General features: G+C 38.5%; 1 long non-coding RNA gene across 1 annotated transcript; it reads left to right on the top strand.

Moving 5' to 3' along the window:
• Positions 1-1,616: 1,616 nt before the first annotated feature.
• LOC140911482 (uncharacterized) lies at positions 1,617-9,567 on the top strand. The gene is made up of 4 exons (XR_012158987.1): positions 1,617-1,728; positions 2,629-2,734; positions 8,449-8,627; positions 8,712-9,567. It is a non-coding gene; the product is annotated as an uncharacterized lncRNA (long non-coding RNA).
• The last annotated feature ends 1,313 nt before the right edge of the window (positions 9,568-10,880 follow it).

Below are 10,880 nucleotides of genomic sequence, written 5' to 3'. Positions count from 1 at the left end.
AGCCAATCAGAGAAGACTTCGGTTTTACCCCACTGGCTAACCATAAGTCATACAAGCAATTCCCTTAGACACTCCAGTTTTCCAGAATCACCACCAGTTCCACTCGTTACAGGGATGAATGGTTATGAAAACCAATACCCCAGTAAAAGAAAAATGGTTCTCCTGATCCCAACGCACCAATCCCCAGACCCAGGTCAATATACAAATCAGATCTTACCCACAAATCATGCTGTTGCCAATCCTTTAGAATCTAAAATCTACAGGTTTATTCATAAAAGAAAAAAGATATAGATGAGAGCTAGAATTGGTTAAATGGAATCAATTACATACAATAATGGAAAAGTTCTTGGTTCAGGCTTGTAGCAGTGATGGAATAAACTGCAGGTTCAAATCAAGTCTCTGGAGTACATCCACAGCTGGGATGGGTCATTCAGTCCTTTGTTCAGATCTTCAGTTTGTAGCAAGGTTCCTCCAGAAGTAAGAAGCAGGATTGAAGACAAGATGGAGGAGATGCAGCAGCCTTTTATAGTCTCTGCCTATGGAAGGACACCTCTTTGTTCTGACTGTGGAAAATCACAGCAGCAAGATGGAGGTTGGAGTCACATGGGCAAGCCACATGTCCATGCATGACTCAGTTCTTTACAGGCCGACGCCATTGTTTACGTGTTAGGTTGAACGTTCCCAGGAAAGCTCAGATGTGGATTGGCATCTCCCAAAGTCCATTGTCAGTTAAGTGTTTCTGGTTTGGGCACTTACTGAGAATAGTCCCTTCTCAAGAAGCTGACCAAATGCTTCACTGAAGCTACTTGGAATCAAACACATTTGATATTCAAGTACATAGCCCATATTCATAACTTCAAATACAAAAATGGTACACACTTACAACTATCATAATTATAACCAGCAAATCATAACCTCTTTATAGATACTTCAAATGACAACCTTTGTACAATATTTGCTGCAAATATATAACAGTGGTTGCAACTATGATCTGTATGGTAATAGCTTATGTCAATAACATCACAATGATGTGCACCCTAACTTCACTTACATAAACTATATAACAAATAGTAGTGAGTTTTTGGGCCCAAACGCAGATCATACAGTTAGTTATGGGTTTACTGTATGTAACAACCCAAACAGAACTCTTTCTGTGAAATTATCTAAGTTCCTTCTTAGGCTTCTTCCCATGACTTCAAATACATCCTTGTCCCTTGACTTGCAGACTCAGTATACACACCTGACTCAATTAGAGTTTTTCCACACACTTCTCAGTTTCTTTTTCTTTATTGTGGAGAAGATTCCACATATCCTAATGATGATAATGTAAGAGATTTCCTAAGCCTATGCACTGTGTCAAGCAATTGTGAATCAGACCCAAGATTGTATTTCTAAAATTGCCTTAAGAATTTTAAGTGTAAAAAACAAGTAAAATGTTGACCCAGTGAACAGAATTACATTAAGTAGTGACTACAGTAAGTACCCAGCTCATTGTTCAATTCTACAGCCCTTACACGAAAGGCCCAGCTGAGTAAGGGCTGCAGGGTAGTAGCTTCAGTTTGCAGAGATATGGGTCACTACACATGGTTTATTTTTAATAGTGCTAGTCTTGTTTACAAAAAAGGGATTTTTTTTTTAACTCCTAATGGTCTTTTATTGTTCCTTGATAGGCCTGGGGTCTGCTACTTTTAGGCCTTGTCTACAACGGCGGAAGCAGCGTTGTGAAAGGTACGAGCACTACATACACACATATCTACCCACCACAGCATAGAGCGAGGTGCACCTGTACTGTAGTGTGTAGAAACACATAGCAGTGAAAGGCTCTGGTAGGGGGAATGCAATGGGGAAAGGCTCAGTCAGTAGGGCGGCAGCAGGACCTACACTGCTAAAAACAGCAGTGTAGATGGGGGAGGCACTGCTTGGGTGTGTAGAAAGCAATGTAGGGTACATACCCTATAGTCCAGGCATGTCTTTAATTGCCTAAGCAGTGTGTCGCTGTCTAAAATGCTATTTATATCCAGGCTTGGGGAATATGCAGTGTATGTGCTGTACATGCCAATTGCTGCCATAAGCAGTGTGCACGTACCCTTTGTGTTTTAGGTTTCTCTGTCAATGAGTCTCATGAGGAAATCCCATAAGTATATTATATTTCAATGGAGTAGCCACCTGCACCCAGCATAGAGTGGAGTCCTGATAGACTCAATTATGAAGTCTTGAAGGTAGGATAGTTAGCTGTGAATGAGGGAAGAGGAAAAGAATTAAAGATAGAGGAAAAGACTAGACCAGACACAAACCTTATCCCATATAACATCCCTAGCTGAATGTACATTTACATTATTTAAATACATGGGCAAAATCTATTGAGCAAACAATTAATGATTCCTAAGGTTACTTTGGAGCTCATTTATTTTATACTAAAAGCAGTTTTTGAAAGATAAAGCCTAACCAATAAACAGAGATTCAAAAGAAAAAGGAACAAGGTACAGCATTGGTATTAAAGATAAGTGAAAGAAAATTAATTATAGTTAACGTTACTTAGTGCTTTATATCTTCTGATCACAGTGCAGACTAACTAATTAATCATTACAACAGCCCTGCAAAATAGATAAGTATTCCCATTTCTTCCAGGTTTTACAGAATTTTAAGAATTGACCACATGACATTTAAGGCAACCAAGAAAGAAACATTCTAAAGCATCTCCTCCAGGAGTCCAAAGTGATCCAAAGTCAGCCAGGTATTGGAAAGCTCACTGTGAGTTTGTGTGTTTACACGGTTAAGGAATCAAGAGCGAGGAGCTGTGCTATTGTTTGCCCAAATTCACAGATGAAGGAGATAGAAGACTGAGGCAAAACTGAGAACTTTGAATAGCTTGTTTCAAGGTTAGAGTTCATAGCTAATCATTGAGATCCATCAGCAAAAGGAACAAACTTCCTTATAAGTTAAAATCTTTATTTTTTTAAAGCTTTAAAACTATATAGAAAGTTTGCTGACTAAGCTATGGATGTAAACTTTTTTATAATATCTTACTTCAATTTATTAATAGTTTAAGAAATTAAGTAGAGAGCCAGTGTAATAAAGTCTATGCCACTCCATGCTGAGGCCAGCACATGAGGTGTAGCTGGGGTTCCTTGTGCTCCAGCAATCTCCAGCTCCAGTAACAATCTCTTGGGCCCACTGGCATCTGTTTGCGTAGACTACTTTTCCACTCCCCCCCCTCCCCTACCCACTTCCTGAATTCCAGTTTGTGCTCCTTGGGCCTGAATCTCCACTCCATTACAGCAGTTTTCTGCTGGTATGGCTCCACTGACCTAAAAAATGGTATAATGCAGTGTAGGATCAGGTCCCTTGGCCACATCTGAGGATCAGAGTTATTGTTTCTACTCACTGGTAATATCACTTTGCCCCAGTGCAAGTGATTAATCCCATAAAATAATGTATATCTGCATGTTCCTCTCAGCCAGCCTTCATTCACCTCAACTTTTCATCACACTATAGATATAATCAGGATTTTAGGAATAACAATATTTAATCCTGTGAAAACCACATCTTTTAAGAGTGCACATATTTGGTATGGCACAGTAACAAAATACCAGGATAATCAGTCCCTGTGTGAGCTAGATGCCATATATCTTAAAACACCAAAGTGGCTAAATCTCCATTCAACTTTATTAACAGCAGGGGTGGAGTAACATAATTAAAACAAGCTATCATTAAACCCTCCATTTTAACAGCAGGGGAAGGGGCAGTGGGAATATGTTGTTGAAGAATAGATATTATTCATAGCCAACAATTACGCCAGCTAGTATATGAGAAATAAAGCAGAAGAAACTCATCTAGTGTTGACTCGAGTATATATACATACACAATTTTTCAATCCAGAAACATTCCTATCTAAGAAAGTTCTCCCCACCCCCGCCCCTCCAAAAAAGAAGAAAAAGATAATGGGGAAAATAGAGGGGAAGAAACACTGTAAAGCATAATCAATGGCAACATTCTGGCAAATATGAATCCTTACTATTATCTTTGAACAATATTAATTAATCCTTATCAGATGGTGAATCACCTTCCTCCATGAGAGCTTTTGAGGAAAAAGCATTCTGAAGATTTTCTTTAGGGTTCCTGGGTTTCTTCCATTGGTGGAGAACATTCTTTCTTCACATAAAACAGGCAGCAGTTCTACCCCCAAACTGCCCTCCTGTTCACTGAAAATTCAACTCCATTAGAATTGCACTATCAGTGATTCCTGAGTTGTTCTCCAGAAGTCTCTTTCCAGACTACTTCCAATGAGATCACCGTTGGGACTAAGCAATTCACAATCTATTAATGTCTTTAGATCAAACTTGTAAAATGAACATATTATGAATACACCCCTCTTCATCATATTTCAGATTTTGCTATGTCGTCACAGATACAACCTTGCACTAGACAGTAGTCTTTTGTTCAGCACTGTTACAAAAGTGCTTGGGGGAACTCAGTTTCTGAAGCACATAACTTAGTTTTGTAATGAATATACTCAACAACATGATTAATAGGAGACTTAAATATGAAATTGCTTTAAATATAACTTTCACTAGCAAATAGTGGGAAAGATTTCTGCAAACACCTCAGAATTTAGCTGGAGAGAGTCTAGTTCAAAATGATGTACTGGATTCAAAGTAGATTGTTAAAACATGTCCTGAGGATGATCTACTGCAGAGGTATTGAGCAGACATTTCTGATATTGGGCATGTGCTGTGGACATACCTGCCAATATAGGTTGTTTAGCACAAAATGGTACAGATCATGGAAACGCTAGAGGAACAGTAATTTCTCAGTCCAGAAAACTAAGGACCCAACTCTGAAATCCTTACTCATGCAAGTACTCCTGTTTACTACAACATGGATACTAGCATGAGCAAATGCAAGGATTACAAAATTTTGCCCGAATACTCTTGCATGATTTCACTGAAATTCAGAACACATCACAACTGAAGTGAATTGCAGATAGTGCTACAGGGCCAGACCCTCAGCAGGTGTAAACTGGCAGAGCTCTCTTGACCTCAATGGAGCTGCATTGTTTTACAGGCATCATAAATTTGGTCCATAATGTGTGAAAAAGTTTTTACTATGAAAAGAGTGAAATCCAGATCTACCGATATTAAAGAATTTGTTTCAGTGCATAAAGAAATAACCTATTTCGAGAGGCTGATACATCAGTTTAATGGTTTCAGGAGCTACGGGCAGAATTTTTGGAAATATAATGGTGAAGAAATATATGCATGATCATAACTGCAAGGAAGTGTTGCACCATCCAGACATCCATTTCCTTTTACTTTTTCCTAACTCCATTTTGTTTTCTTTTTTCAATGAATTATTTTCACTCTCTGTGGGTTTTTAACTCTCTTTTTCTGTTTGATTATCCACGTGACATATGTTTGTAAATATGAATAGAATTATCATTAAAAATGAAAGGAAAAATTAAAAGCTAGAATGCTCACAGATACTGGCTGGCAGAGGCTCAACACTTTCTGCAATCCATGTCCTGAACCCTCTCCTAAACAAATGGAAATATAATTTTCAGTTCAGTACATTGGCTTCTATCCATCAGAGATAAAATGAAAATACAAAATAGTCCCTACAGAGTGGTAGAGTGTACCCCAAATGATACATTAAGAAACCTGCAGCACCAGGCACAATGGCATGGGAAAATGTACCTTACTATTAACAAACACCACAAGTCTACCACCAGCCGCTATCTTGTTCACCACATCACCTCATCTTTTACATTTTTTCTTCCATTTCACCTTTCACCTTTATTTACCCCAAAACAATTGTTCATTCCTATATATTCCCTTTCTCAGTCTTTTCATCAGTTTCTACACACCATTTCTCAATCTCTACAATGTCAGCAGTTAATAAATGATAAAAAATAATCTCTTATAGCTGTTTGTGTTTGTACGGACTTTCTGATTTCCAGTTAAGAAAGTGTATAGGCTAGATAGTCTAGTTAACGTGTAATTCTAAAATGCTGTTTTTTGCTGAATGACTACGGTTCTAGATTCAAATAGCCGGAATGTGTCTTATCTGTTAAAATTGGACTTGAAAGCTACAACAACAATGTTGGATTTAATTATTTTGCAAAAAGAAAAGGAGTACTTGTGGCACCTTAGAGACTAACCAATTTATTTGAGCATAAGCTTTCGTGAGCTACAGCTCACTTCATCAGATGCATACTGTGGAAACTGCAGCAGACTTTATATATACACAGAGAATATGAAACAATACCTCCTCCCACCCCACTGTCCTGCTGGTAATAGCTTATCTAAAGTGATCATCAAGTTGGGCCATTTCCAGCACAAATCCAGGTTTTCTCACCCTCCACCCCCCCCCCACAAATTCACTGTCCTGCTGGTGATAGCCCATCCAAAGTGACAACTCTTTACACAATGTGCATGACAATCAAGTTGGGCTATTTCCTGCACAAATCCAGGTTTTCTCACATTCCCCCCCACCCCCCTCCCAAAAACCACACACACAAACTCACTCTCCTGCTGGTAATAGCTCATCCAAACTGACCACTCTCCAAGTTTAAATCCAAGTTAAACCAGAACATCTGGGGGGGGGGGGGGTAGGAAAAAACAAGAGGAAATAGGCTACCTTGCAAGGTACCTCTTGTTTTTTCCTACCCCCCCACCCAGATGTTCTGGTTAGTCTCTAAGGTGCCACAAGTACTCCTTTTCTTTTTGCAAAATAATTAAATAATTAAATCCAACATTGTTGTTGTAGCTTTCAAGGACAGTGGGGTGGGAGGAGGTATTGTTTCATATTCTCTGTGTGTATATAAAGTCTGCTGCAGTTTCCACGATATGCATCTGATGAAGTGAGCTGTAGCTCACGAAAGCTTATGCTCTAATAAATTGGTTAGTCTCTAAGGTGCCACAAGTACTCCTTTTCTTTTTGCGAATACAGACTAACACGGCTGTTACTCTGAAACCTTAATTATTTTGATGCAGCTGATAAAATGTCAGATAATGGTGAATCCCCTTAGTAGAGAAAATGGTTCTGTCATAACACTGTTCTTTGTAATCAGGAAAAAAAAAGAGCCTTTTGAAGAAATGTTCTTAATGCTTTACAACTCCTCTAATATAATTGTGGTTTTTATTCTAACTACAGCTGTGCTGGCTATTCCTTCTGTTTCCCCAAGACAGATTAATGCCCCATATGGAGTCAAATATAGGGGATTTTTAGCTAGCTTCATCAACACAATATGAGCTTTGGTTTTTAATTTAATTTCTAAGAAAAGATGCTAAGAGAAGCACATCTTTACCATGTCACATTGGCAGGCAGAAATACTAATAGCATAATTGACATGCAAACACAGGAAGCTACAGGCTTGAATGTGTATAGTTCGCAATGCAAATAGTTAGGCAAGTGCCAGAGGACAGCAGCTGTCTGAAATTTAAAGGGACAGAAGTAGTAACTTTCTGAGAGTGACAAATGAGCCTACAGCAATCCTGCACCCTGGTGTGCCCTTTTTACCTTCACAAGAGCTTGTTTGGAGGGCCATTAGGGTTGGCCCTGTTCTTTTTGCGGATACAGACTAACACGGCTGCTATTCTGAAACCTGCTTCTACATAGGGGTTTAACTGATGCAGGATCATGTAGAGACTCCTACAGTTTTGTAGTGATTTTTCACTCCTGGTGACTTTATTTGGAAATGACATTTGTTTCCTAAGGCTCTTGCAAGTTTATTTTAGAATCAAAGGGACAATGTGTTTGTTTTCTGAAATCTACATCTAAGTATAACTGTAGTGGCAAAACAGTAAAATAGCTATTATCTTCCTTCAATATAAGTGAGCATGAAAAAAATGCATATTTTTGTAAATGGCTCAATAATTTAGATTTTGCTTATTCCATTAACATTTTGGTCCACAATGTGCCAAGAAGCACTAGTAAAGCAAGTTAAATTTATTATATTTTATTTGCAAGATTTTACATCTCAGGGTCTAGCATTAGACTGCTCAATATTAAATTGATTTATAAAAGTGCTTATTGCTCGAGACCAAAATTGGGGACTGCAACAGCAGAGCCTACAGCATTATGCACAGTACTCAATATCTACTTTGTTTTGTTCCCCCCCCCCCCCCCCCACCCCATAGTAGATAGTGTAAGAGACAGGAAGGTAGTTCTGTGAGAATTTTTAACCTTGGATAACAGAAATTGAAAATCATATATGAAGTTTTCAAAACCAGTCAGCAGGTCTGAATTTGTTTAACTGATTATCCAGGGGCAGGTATGATTTCTAGCTCTATATTTGTATAGTGCCCAGCACAACAGGGCCCTGACCCTGATCTGAGTCTTAGAGCACTACCATTATATCAATGTTAAATAATAAGATTCATCAGCATTAATAAAGGGAGTCAAGATGAAATTAAATTACCTAATTTTGTCTTCTTTCCTTCACTTCAGGTGATTCTTTGCAACTGGAAAATCTTGAATGGAAAAATACCACAAGACTGGGAGGAGCCTGATCACAGATAGCAGTTTCAAAGAACAGAATACAGAGATCTGTTCTTTATTTCTTAAGCTGATATGAAACAGATGATTCTTCTGAGTATATGTCAGCATAGTACAACTTCATATCATAGGTTTTTATCTGTTTCACTCATCAAATATATGTGTACATGGTAATTTTGAATCATAACTAATGTGTTTTGTATTTGTATTTACAGGATATGAAATAGAAAATGCAAACTTAAAAGACCCTTTTTGCTTCATAGATGGACTTTCCATCTGCTTTCACTCTGGAACTGGAATTGCTATTGGTGGTGATGGACAATCCAATATACCTACAAAGGTGCATATGTTAATGTTAAAATTCTTGGCACTTGCTTGGATCCAGCTCCTGCTCCCATTAATGTGAATGGAAGTTTTTTCATTTACTTAAATTGGTGCAGGCCTGGAATGCTAATTTTCATACCACAGCTTTTCAGGGCACTACTTCTTAAAGGAATGTAGGATTTTCAACTGCTGTTTTGTAGAGCACGCGCAGTTGGGCAAAACGCGGCTTTTATTGAAAAGGAAGACCAATAGGAAAATGTGAACAAGTGTTAAATTTAGCAAAAATTTATTGTATAGTATGTCTATGTTGTTATAACATGCAATTATCAGCTAAGGAAAGTAGGAGAAATTTAAAAAAAAAAAAAGCACTAGTATCTGGGGCCCATGTTGGAAATATAGATGTTGTAGAGTGTCTTGTGGGTGGAAGATGGATGGGGGTATAAGGGCAGACTTAAAGTTGGCATTTGAATGGTAATATGATGCCAGATTCTCAGGAAATTTAAAGTTCAACTTTAACAAACATTCTATTAACATTGATTTAAAAGGGAATATATTCTCAACCTTAACGATATAATCACAAAGTTATGTGCCTTGCAATATATGAACACCCAGCAGATTTACTCACTTATAAAACTGGTTAATTTAACAGATTAGGCAGTAATTATATTACACCATTTACTACATGTGGGTTTTAGTTATATAAAAATGTAATAGCTTTTATTTACTATTTATTTAAAAGGCTTTTATAGTATGGATGCATAATTTAAATAATCTAGAAGAGCGATGAAGTGAACTGTAGCTCACAAAAGCTTATGCTCAAATAAATTGGTTAGTCTCTAAGGTGCCACAAGTACTCCTTTTCTTTTTGCGAATACAGACTAACACAGCTGCTACTCTGAAACCTTATATAACAAACACATTTCCCTCACAAGTAATTACATCCCTGTTATGCTGCTGGTATGCCTACAGTGTTTGGAAAGAGACTGTACTTAAAAAATAAACTCTGATCCCCTAATAAATATCAGTGATTCAGAAATAACTTGAAATTAATCGTTGTTGAAACTGCACCATATTTAGTGACAGATTGCAGCCAAAAAGCAAATTAAAACCTTACTTTGACAGTCAAATGTTACCTCGTCTTTAGTGGGACAAAGCCCATTGTACCAACCAAGTTAGAGCTTGTGGCCAGTATGGGAAAGAGGGCTGCCCTCACGAGCACTGCAAATCTGCAGCTATGCCAGCTTGTGTGCAAGGTATTGATCTCCAGAGAAATCAGGAGTCATTCCTCCTTCTGGTGACTGACAATAAGAATCATACCAGTACATTGCTTCCAAGGATCAGTCTGAACCACATGCTGCTACAGAACAAAGCACAGACTGTTCTAAGGCAAAAAAGAGAGGAATATGAGATATGAAAAATTAAAAGAAAACTAAGAATTAATAAAAGAGAGTCAAAAGTGAGGTTTTAATAAACGAGGTTAGAACTGAACAGGGGTCCTCATAAGCTGCAGATAGGATGGAAAATAAGGTGTTAGCTGATAGCCAGCCAACACATCCTCCAGCTTATGGAATTGGAGCATGTTTTGTTTTCGCAGTAATTTTACACATATATGCTAAGTTGTAGCATTTATCCACTGGCCTGAGTAGGGTGCAATAGAGAGCTGTACTGCCCTCCAGAAAGGCTCAGAGAGGGATTGTGCTTTGAGAGTCCCTGTGCACAGGGGCACTGGGCAAACTGCAGTATGGTATAGTCTGATCAGATCCAGTGGACCTAGCAGGGTCACGGCCCAGCCTCTTTTCTGCCCCCTTTAGGCCATTGCCTGCCTTGTGACTGGGAGTACATCGAAGACGTCTCTGCACTTCCTTGAGCCCACAGGTACGCTTCCAAGAGCCCAGCTGTAATGGCTCTTTCATGGGCACTCAGGAGCGCCAAAAGTGAGGGGAGGCTCCTTGCATGTTCTCTCTCCCCACCTCCATGCCCCTGCATATAGGACCTTCATATCTGGTCCTATATAAAGAAGTGTCTTAAAAAAGACAGTATTCTCATATATATAGACAGCT

This window comes from Lepidochelys kempii, chromosome 5, assembly GCF_965140265.1.
Source record: "Lepidochelys kempii isolate rLepKem1 chromosome 5, rLepKem1.hap2, whole genome shotgun sequence".
NCBI lineage: Eukaryota > Metazoa > Chordata > Testudines > Cheloniidae > Lepidochelys > Lepidochelys kempii.
The sequence above is the reverse complement of the archived record's forward strand: the minus strand, read 5'-3'. Positions and strand labels throughout refer to the sequence as shown.